Source organism: Rhinopithecus roxellana, chromosome 20 (genome assembly GCF_007565055.1).
Source record: "Rhinopithecus roxellana isolate Shanxi Qingling chromosome 20, ASM756505v1, whole genome shotgun sequence".
In the NCBI taxonomy this organism is placed as follows: domain Eukaryota; kingdom Metazoa; phylum Chordata; class Mammalia; order Primates; family Cercopithecidae; genus Rhinopithecus; species Rhinopithecus roxellana.
In genome coordinates, this window is record NC_044568.1 from 48,625,022 (window position 1) to 48,634,795 (window position 9,774).

The following is a 9,774-nucleotide window of genomic DNA, read 5'->3' on the forward strand; positions in this document are numbered from 1 at the left end:
GGAAGTGTAATCTTTAATTTGGGTGTCACTATACTGAGCTAAAACTAGGCTATTCTATGAAAGAAGGGGAGAACAGATATTGAGGGATATCTGGCTGTCTTGGCCACAGAACCATATCAATGTAGCAAAGCCTCCAGGTGTTTCTGATTCTCTCTGTGGCTTTGTGTCAATATGTGAGTATGCTTCTCCACACATATTGGAATGTGTCTGTACCTGTTTCAGTCTCTGCTTTCTTTCCCCTGCCTCTGTCTAAGGACAATATGGTATAGAAGCAAGCACAATTTGCTCAGACCCAATAGGTCTGAGTTTGAATCCCACCTCTGTCATTCCCTAGCTACATGACCTTGGGGAAATTATTTAACTTCTTTGAGCCAATTGTATCATCAGTAAATTGGGACATTTGTACGCATGACAAGGGGTTTTTGTTGTGAAGATTAAGTGAGAAAACACTTGCCTCACACGTAGTAGGCAGTCCATTCATATTCCCTTTATTCCTGGCAGGTGGAATCCACCACCGCTCCAGTACTTCTGTTGGCTGAGATCAGCTGCAGCTCTGACAGAACTACCGAACTGCTCATAGCAATTTCCTTCTTCCTATGAATGGGTGAATTAAATCACTTTCACAACCCAGGATCAAGTGGCTCAGTCTAAACGCTGGGCTCCAGAGTCTCTGGCCAGATAAACCCAGTCCCTGTGCCCCCTAGGGTAAGGTGCTCTCTCACTCTGATTTTCCCAGTTCAGACCCAGTTTATACCTGTTGTCCTGGCATAATTATCAACATTGCCTCTTTCACTCTCAACCATGCCCCACTTGGGATGGTAAATCTCTGGGTGTCCTTATTGTCCCTAAACTCTGACACCAACTTGTTCCTCCTAAATGGCTAATCCTCAAGATTTCATGGCCATCCCTTTCTTATCATCCAGTTCTAAGCTCAAATATCCACTCAAAACTTGCCCTTTGTCTTCCCCAGTCACTCTCAATCTTGTAATTCTTAAAAATCTATTATAGCACTTATCACTATCTGACATTATATATTAGTTTACTTGTTTGATATCTGTCTCTTCTAGAGGTCTGGGAGCTACATGAGAGTGGGGACTATGCTCATATTTTTCAGCATAGTGCCTGACATACATAAGTACTTAATAATTATTTGAGTACATGAATGAACTTCTGGGGCTCTCTAACCTGAATGTTAGCCCTTTTGATCATTGCTTAACCACAAGAATAGACCCTGTTCCTCGGCTCTATCTTCTGCCTGAAATCACTCAGGTCTCTTGGGATCTTTATTGCCATCATTAGCCTTTGTGAGGTTAGAAAAAGGCACTCTTCATTGGCAGATAAATGGGAAAAGGTGTGTCTTTGGGGTGGACACAGCATTTTGAGTATACAGCATGGTGAATGGAGTACAGATTGGATATCAGCCCCCGCTCTGCCCCCCAGCCCCCAGCTGGCATCTTTTTGTAAGGCACAAACTGCAGTCTTGCATGGCAGCCCTGTCTACAGTTCCTCCCCATTCACTGGGATTCCATGTCCCTGAATGATCTGGAAATTAGCACTGAGATACTTCTGCCTTTGGACATCCAAGACTCTTTCTATTTGTCTAGCTCTGCCTTTCAGGAGCTTCTCCAACTCTGCTGGTATTGTGATCCTTAGTGATTCCTCATACTCCACATTCAGTCCTTTTGGTATGCACATGTGTGTCTCTCCATGGATGCATACTTATGTGTGGTTTTGTGTCTTCTTGTGTGTATGTGTCTCTTTATTACATCCTCATAAACACTTATTAACACTCAAAACTATTCAACAAAAATTTACTGAATGTGTGCAAAAGGGAAGTGCAGATGTAATGACAGGTAACATTTATTGAATGCTTTTTGTATGCCAGCAATTGTGCTTTCCATATCTTACAATAACTCTGTAAGGCAAGTACTATTTCCTTTTTGTTAATAGTTTATTATTATTATTAATTATTATTATTTTTGAGACGGAGTCTGGCTCTGTTGCCCAGGCTGGAATGCAGTGGCACGATCTCGGCTCACTGCAAGCTCTGCCTCCCAGGTTCACGCCATTCTCCTGCCTCAGCCTCCCAAGTAGCTGAGACCACAGGCGCCCGCCACCAGGCCAGCTAATTTTTTGTGTGTTTTTAGTAGAGACGAGGTTTCACCATGTTAGCCAGGATGGTCTTGATCTCCTGACTTTGTGATCCGCCTGTCTTGGTCTCCCAAAGTGTTGGGATTATAGGCATGAGCCACCTCGCCCGGCCAAGGCAAGTACTATTTCAAAGTGTAGTCAAAAGTAAAACTATTCAGTGTGGTGGTTAAGACCACGGATGCCTAAGTTCTATCCCTAGTTTACTACTTTCTTACTCTGAGACCTTAAGCAAGTTATTTTAGGTTCCTGTGCCAGTTTCCTCATCTATAAAATAGGGGGATTAAGAATTGTACCGATATCATAGTGGCTTCATGAGGATTCAACAAATTTAATTCATATGAAGTGCTTGGAATCACACTCAAACGTGATAGCTGATATTGATGCTCTCCTCATTTTGAGATGAGAAAAGTAAGGCTTAAAAAAAGTAAAGAAAATGTCTAAAGTTCTCACATCTGGTAGAGCCAGGAGTCAAGTCAGGCTCTAGTCTCAAGACTACACCCTTGATTGCCAGAGTATAAGCACTGTCCTGGAGCAAGTCACACAGGAGACACATGAGACAGTGAGCAAAGTGCAATAACTGGAGCAATGCAAGAATTTATGGTCATATAAACGAGGAGAACAACACAGAATCAGCAAGAACTTCATGAAGAAGGCCATGGAATACTCTCCCACTCTTCTCCCACTTATGATAAATCTCTCAACCTCTTAGATGAAGTTCAGCTTGTTACCCACACAATGGATAGGTTTTGTAGCTTGGCCAGTGACAGCCCAATGACCACAACCAAGAGGGGTTTAACAAGGGGGTTTTTATTACTCGCAACAGTAAGAGGAACACCAGGGATAGCTTCCAAAGCAGTGCCTCCTCGAGCTGGGGCTGGGTCAGGTTTCATAAGCATAGGGTAATGAGGTGCAATCTGATTGGATCTTGAAATAAGGTGATGTCAGGAGGCCTGATCTGACTGGGTCCTGCCATGAGGTGACAGCAGAGCCTGATCTGATTGGATTCTGGATCCTGCCGTGTGATATCTGCTTCTCCATTCAGTCCCCGCTCCTTGGTCTGGTCACTTAGGTTTCCTCAGAAGTTGCAAGCTTGGTTCATGTGAGCATGCTTAGGTTACATGAGCTGAGGGTTTGGGCAGCTGAGAAACAACTCACAACTTTGTTACATAAAAGCTGAACCAAATTGTTCATTGGACAAGCTTGCCCCAGAGGGACAATGGGGTTACATTTTTTCCTTAAACTTGATGAAGAACCTACTAGATGAATTTTTAAAAATGAATAATTGATGGGATTTAATTCACTTAGCCTTGAACACTTAGGTGTACTAGCCGGGCTCCAGAGATGCACAGTCATATTGGCCTTCCTTCCTGCACCCCCATGGAGCCCCCAAACTAATGAGAATTAGAGTCGTATAAACAAATAATTACTATTTAATGTAATAAGTGGAATCTATGTGATGAAGGGCACAGAGAAGAGAGTGGAGACTTTCCTGGTGAAAATCGGGATAGGAGGAGGTGACAGCAGAGCCCTGTCTTAAAGAATGAGAGCAATTTTCATCTTTTGGAAGAGTGTTACATGCCAGTCTGAAAAGCACCTGGAGGCATGATTGTTTTAGGTGGGGGAAATGGGGACCAAGAATTAAGGCCACTGGGCTAAATTCTGGTCACAAGATTTGACCCCAGACCCATCTACACCATATCCCAGTCCAGGGAGTATACTCAGCTTTCCCATAGATTCAAGGTGGATCTCACATCCTACCTACCTGTACTAGGGGCAGAAATACAAACCCACCTTTCCAAGGATAAGATGGGCTGCTGGTCTCCTTCCTGTTTAGTCCCCTTCCTAGGTAGACATATGCAGTCTCCTCACCCTCTCACACCACCTCCCAGTGTTCAGCACCAGAGATCCGAAAAACCAATTTAGGCCAATAAATAGTTGTCTCAGTGGGGCTCCTCACATTGTGACAATGAACTTTGCCTTTGGTTTCCTGGTAAATACTGAGAACATGTTGCTTTTATCACCTCGAGGGAAAAAAGCAAGCCCCCTTCCTGCCGCAAACAACTTATAACACATTTTATTCCATTTTTCTAGTGTGAAATGAAACTATGAATGTGCCTTCTAGGAACTGTATTCCTTTTTTTTTTTTTTTTTTTTTTTTTTTTTTTTTTTTTTTTTTTGAGGCAGAGTCTCACTCTGTCGCCGGGGCTGGAGTGCAGTGGCCGGATCTCAGCTCACTGCAAGCTCCGCCTCCCGGGTTGACGCCATTCTCCTGCCTCAGCCTCCCGAGTAGCTGGGACTATAGGCGCCCGCCACTTCGCCCGGCTAGTTTTTTTGTATTTTTAGTAGAGACGGGGTTTCACCGTGTTAGCCAGGATGGTCTCGATCTCCTGACCTCGTGATCCGCCCGTCTCGGCCTCCCAAAGTGCTGGGATTACAGGCTTGAGCCACCGCGCCCGGCCTAGGAACTGTATTCCTAACTGCTTTTTATTGACAACAGTGGCTTAAATAAATCTGGGATTTAGTCTCTCAAATCAAAGAAGTCTGGAGTCAGTTAAAAGTTGGTGCAGCAGCTCCATTATGTTATCAGGGACTCAGCCTCCTTTGGTCTTTCTGCCACACCATCCTTTTCCATGGTTTCCGTCCTCATGGTCCAAAATGGCTGCTGGGGCTCCAACCATCCTATCTATGTTGTAGCCAGAAAGAAAAGGAAAAGAAAGAAATTACCCCTTCTAACTAAATCAACCCCCCTTGAGGATATTTCCCAGAAATTCTACCCAGTAACTTATTTCTTTTTTTTCTTTCTTTCATTTTTTTTTCTTTTGAGATGGAGTCTAGCTCTTGCTGCCCAGGCTGGAGTGCCATGGCGTGATCTTGGCTCACTACAACCTCCGCCTCTTGGGTTCAAGCAATTCTCCTGTCTCAGCCTCCCAAGTAGCTGGGATTACAGGTGAGCACCACCACACCTGGCTAACTTTTGTATTTTTAGTAGAGACAGAGTTTCACCATCTTGGCCAGGCTGGTCTCGAACTCCTGACCTCAGGTGATCCACCTGCCTCGGCCTCCCAAAGTGTTGGGATTACAGAAGTGAGCCACCACACCTGGCCCAGTGACTTATATGAACATCTTTTTGGCCACCTCTAACTACAGAGGAGACCAGAAAATGTAATCTCTTAGCTGAACACATTGCTTCCCTGACAACCCAGAATTGGAGTTTCTGCTACGGAAGAAGGAGAGAATGAATATTGGGGGAAAATTTAACAATCTGTGTTACAATGAAACTTCAACTATTTGGAAAAGCTGTCTCTTAGCTTACCAACACTTTCCAACCAATCTTCAAAATGACTCCAGCACCTCCCACATTAGAGACCTCCAATTTGTCTCACTATCCCTTCCACTTGACTTCTCAAGGCAAGTGCCCCCAGCACCAACTTCTCCCTGCCTTTATCTCCAGCTCATAAACTAGCTCTCTGAGGGAGTATCAGGGGAAGGAAAGACGTCTGATTTGCAGCATCTGCCAATTTCCCTGGTGTAAATACACTCACCTGGGCCAATTTCAAGCTACCAAAGTGGCATCGCTGCATGCAAATTAGGAAGAGACAAGTGCAATCAGCTCTCAGGAGACAGAACTAGCAAGCTCAGGCACACCACTCTCCCTGCTTCCCGTAGCCAGGGAACACCTGAGAGAACACATTGAGGCCCTGGAGTTTTCTTATGCACTTGTGGGCCTGGTGCCTGGATTTAGCCTGAGCTCTGGGAACTGGACCAAACACATTTTCAACACCTCTAAAGCAAATCAGATTGCATTTCATCTGATGATGCAAGGGAGTCATCTCATAAAGCATTTAACTCACCTAAATCCAACCCTATTCTGTCGAACTGAGAAAAAAAGAGATGACTTAAATGGTATAAGCAATTTTACCTGCTATCTTGTTCATGAACATATCCTGCAGGATAACCATGAGAAAGGAGACATAGACCTTTTGTCCTTTTGATCTCGGCATACCCTTCACGGTGTGAGCATTTTTCCCTACTAACTGTGATTCTAATGTTAGTTATTACTTATTTTTTATCCTCTGTGGTCCCCAAACGCAAGCCGCCTACTTCCTCTGACCAACTGAATCAACAGCAATGTGCAGCAATGATGGAAGGCAGTATGGTTTGAGTGTTTGTCCTCTCCAAAATTCATGTTGAAACTGAATCCCTAATACAACAGTATTGGGGATTTGGGGAGGTTTAGGCCACAAGGACTCCGCCCTCATGGGCGGGATTAGCACTCTTTTAAAAAGGGCTTGAGGGAGTGCGTTTGGCCCCTTTTGGCTCTTCCATCCCTTCCGCTGTGCGAAGACACAGTGTTCAGGATGCCATCTCGGAAAAGACCAGGCTCTCACCAGAAACTAAATCTGTCAACACCTTGATCTTGAACTTCCCAGTCTTCAGAACGGTGAGAAAGACATTTCTATTATTTACAAATTGTCAGATCTGTGGTATTTTGTATAGCAGCCCAAATGCACAGAAGGTAAAACTGGCGAAGTTGGACTGAGGGGATTTCTCAAGGCGACTTTGCTTCTGTGCCTTTGTCATCTGACCTGTTCACTCCAGAACCCAATCTCTGAGTAAGATGCCGCTCCACTTTCTTTGTCCCCCACCATGTGGCATCTGCACTGCTGGGTACATAGCACACTCAGACTGCAGGAAAAGGGACCAGAAAGGTGGTAAGAGAAGAGCCAGGGAGGATGGAAGGGCTTCTAGCAACTTCTTAATTCTTACATTAGCCTTTTTCCTGCATGCTGCTGGGGGCACGTGGTTTGTGCCCCTTTCTCATGCAACAGAGTGTTTGATGGAAATGCACCCAGTGGACGTGTGTGTGACTGACGTTTATTTTACTCCCACAAGCCTTGAAGAACTGGAGATGAGTCTGTGTGACTGACATGTGTCTGGCTGATCCACATCTGACCAGAACATGATTGACTGCACATGACTAATTAGATCATGGCTGACTGACACATACTTAATGGATAGCACCCACCCCAGCACACCTGTCTGCAGCTTATCTGTGGAGTTCCAGTCAATTGACATATGCTCAGCCTTGCCGTGGGCTGGCATCTTGCCATCTGTTGATGGGCCTGCTATCCTGCCCTCAGGCTTCTAGGAAGACACTCTGTTCCTCTCCAGGCCTAGAGGGAAGGATGTATTTATAGCTTGACTGTAGCTGCAGCTCAGCCCCTGACCTAACTACCCTTCCACGCTGGGCATTTTGCTGTGTCGCAGATCAGCATGGGCTCTGCAGCTCACTGTACTCAGATGAACCTGGCCCTCATGGGGTAGAGTTCCAGGGTCCTCACAGTGGCTTTAAGGGCAATACACTCCACCGTCAGAGTCCTGGATCCTTTTCCAAAAGCTGTAGCCACTCAAGCCCTTGGACAGAAGTATAGCAAGGAGCTTCTGGGTAATAAGAAGAAACAAAGATACTTAGGGCAAAGTACTTAGGGCACAAAGGTATTTTATACAAGACTTCAATTTTCCTCCTGCCTTTGAATAATTGTAACATGACTTGTATACTGGCTTAAGGAAATAAAGTCCTTTCATATACTTTATATCATTTAATCTTTGTAATAACAAAGATTTTTATTCCCATTCTACAGAGGACAGAAATTGAATCCCAGAAGTTTTTTTAGAGGTGACTTGTCTGAGGTTACACAGCCAGCTCAAATCAACAACTTCTAACTCTAATTTCTTATCTTTATGAGGAAAAGATGTATGCTGCAACAGTAAAATTTAAATTGTCTTTTAAGAAGAATTTGCCATCAGCAAATTTGTTAGACCTGGGAGAACAGATATACGTTGTCTTTTTCCTACTGTTCATTAAGTCCAGTATATTACTAACGGAGAAGTGGAGCTCATACTAAGAAATCAGACAAAAATCCTGGTGCTCTGTTTATAGCAACAAAAACAAGCAGACAGGGGTATAGCATGGGAATGTGACCAAGCCTGCTCTCCAAAACTAAGCTGACATTTGGGGGTGGAGTTGCTACAGGGGTCAACACAAAATTCCTGACAAAAAGTTAAGTAATTTTAAATTCAATCCGTCAGAGTAACTAAAATAAATGAGACATTATAAGCAGATGGCTATCTCATCTAAACTTCTAAAAGTTTATGTTAAGACGTATGAAATATATTATGAAATAGCTACTTTTATAAGTCAAAATACCCAAGTATTGGCAATTTCACGTGGAATCAAGAGGGAGGTAGAATCGTATAAAGAAACACTATAGTGAGAAAAGCTCTCTGATGATTGAGCTCAAACATAGATGTGAGTTTCCTAACAGCAAAAACAAGGAGGAAACCTGATGGGTGATGTGTCTCTTACGACATCATCTGGTCTAATGATGTGAGCTCCAAGGAGACAGGGCTCATTTCCTCTTTATATAAGAGATGGTGGTCAACATAGTGGATCTTCTATAATTATTTTCACCGGAAATCCTAGGATAATCCTCATATTGCTATTTTCTATACAAACTAATGATAAGTATGAATTAGAAAGCGTATGAAATAATGGTTCTATTAGGGCGAGTCTAGGGGGGATCAAGGTGATACAGTGCAAGAACTGCAAATTATAGGTGGTATGGGTTGACAGAGTGAGAAAGCCGGTAGAATTCCAAGAGATGAAGAGTGATGATCTTATTCTCCCTAGAACCTCCACCATTCAATTTTGGCATTAGCTGGAGGCAAGCAATTTGCCACTAACGTCACTGGTGAGTGTATGAAAGACAAGTATTCTATGACATTGTATGAAAGAAGATCTATCTGTCAAAAAAATTGGGCAAATAGTCAACAGACATTATAATTTCTAGGTATATCATCATAATTGAAATATGAAATCACTTCATATCTTGCTGGTTAAGATGACCCTACAACAGATTGTGTACATCCAACATTTCCATATCCATATCATTTCCATTTCCATTTCCATATCACCGAGAGTCAAGAGCCAAGAGTTTGTCTCCCAAAATGTTCTCAGTTAAGTAAAAAATTCAACAAACACTCCACTGAATCTCCAAAATGCCATCACGGCCCTATCCTTAAAGATTCTGAGGTCAGATACTTCCAAGGTGCCACTTTCACCTTGTAGCATAAATGCCTGCCCCCACTAACATGATCCACTATTTTCCCAATGGTATTTTTTAAAGTATTCTGCCAATTTGAGTTTGTAAAGTTGAACCACATGAAATTGCCAATACTTAGCTGTTTTGACTTACAAAAGTAGCAATTTCGTACGTTTCAACATAATACAAACTTTTAGAAATTTAGATGAGATAGCCATCTGCTTGTAATGTCTCATTTATTTTAGTTACTCTGATGGATTGTATTTAAAATTACATTAATATATGAATTTAAAATACTGCTTTTCCCCTCAAATCTTATGAAATGATATTATTTACATGCTTATTAATCTTTGACATCAGGATCTTATTTTGCATTATCTAACAGCTGTCTGGGAGGCCCAAGTTTTCAAATCCACATGTGGTGACACCAAGGAAATTTTCTCCCAGCCCCATGCACCCATTCCCAAGATGTTAGGACAGTTGACCTACCTGGTGGTTGGTCATGAAGGGCTGGAGTCAT